Here is a 1,613-nt window from a genome sequence, read left to right on the forward strand (position 1 = left end):
TAGGTTTGCAACCTCCACCTGAATTTAAGACTTAAAATAATCTTAACACATAAAAAATCTCAATCAGCATGAAATAAATAAATTACCATAAGGTAGGAGTCTGGTTGTTACTATCTTCCCATAAGGCAAAAACCTGGTTACTATCTTCTCATTAAGGCATAAGCCTGATTATAATTGTTAAAGTAACTTCCCATAATGCAACAACTCGGGTACATAAGTATTTAATTCAAAATCCTTGCTTGAGTGTCAGAAATTCCGGATATCAATCTTGTCACAGAGCATGATTTGTCAGAGCTTTCATATCCTGGTTGTATTCCTCATGTCTGATTGTTATAAGAACTTGTATACATCTTATTCATAGCTTGTATACGCTTGGTTCAACCTTGATCACCTGAACTTAGTTCAGAACAAGAGTATGTATGGTTAACTACAAACTGCTTAGTTAACTATTCAAAACATAAGTCTGATTATTAAACATAAGCATGGTTCCTATGAACTTGCTCCAGCTTGCTTGGTTAATGCCTTAGAACCTGAAACACTTAGATATGTTAAAATCAGAGTCATTCTTTCTCCCCCTTTTTTTTCTATTTCATTTTTGTACTGGGTTATCTTTTTTAATGAAATGAAATTTTGTCCAAGCAGCCCTTCAATCTTTGAAGTCTTCTCGTCCTAACGCTTGAGTCTCTCGTTAACTTCAGAAATCTCAACCTCCAAATGCTCCAAAGTCTGCAAAATTAATTCCTCTGAAACCACAGTCTTCTTGAGTCCAAAGTTACTTCCATCTTCAAAAGTAGTCTCATAATCAACCATAGTTGTTTGAGCAGAAGAAGGAGGTGAAGTCACTACTAAAGCAGGAATCATAAGTGTTGGAGGAACCTTCTGAAGTAAAGGTTCAACTATACCAGAGAATCTGGCATGGAAGTTCCTTTTAGCTTCCTTCGGGCAAGTAATCTCCAACTCTTCAGAGCTGACATCTATCCAACTTCTGAAGTTGTTGGTTGGAGCACACACTTTAGAGAGGTTTTTGTTAGAAGTGTAAGCCTTAGAGAGAGCATTGAGTCTTCCTCAACCCCGCCTTCAAACTGAGTAAACAATTCATCAAAGGGTGTAAGGTGAATTTTGGTTAGAACATAAGTTTGATCAGAATAGATACATGAGTTTCTGTCTGAGACTATGATGACCTCAATTAGACTGTCTGACTAAATCATCATAATCCTTAAGGTTTGGGTTAGGTTCAGAATGAGTCTCGTTGTCAGAGGAAATTTAAATGGTCTGGTCAGAAGAATCAGGGGTAAAGGGTTCGTTGTTTCTGAGTCGTTCCATGAACGTGTCAAAGACAGGTTCTTCAATGGGTTGGTAGGATGAAGTTGATGTAGAGGGTGTGTCTTCTGGAAAGGCATGGGCTTCTTGCATGGTTAGGGTGAATGAAGTAAGTGTGGAAAAGTCATTGTCAGAGGGATGGCTTTGTGTATCATAGGGTTTGGCGGTTGTAATAGTTACATAAGTAGTACAAGCATTTAAGGTTAGTGGTGTGATGGTTGTGATGGTAAATGATTCAACAAAAGTAAGGATGGGTATAGGGATTGTGACATAATTGGATGGTATAGCTATGA

This window comes from Lathyrus oleraceus, chromosome 7, assembly GCF_024323335.1.
Source record: "Lathyrus oleraceus cultivar Zhongwan6 chromosome 7, CAAS_Psat_ZW6_1.0, whole genome shotgun sequence".
Lineage (NCBI taxonomy): Eukaryota > Viridiplantae > Streptophyta > Magnoliopsida > Fabales > Fabaceae > Lathyrus > Lathyrus oleraceus.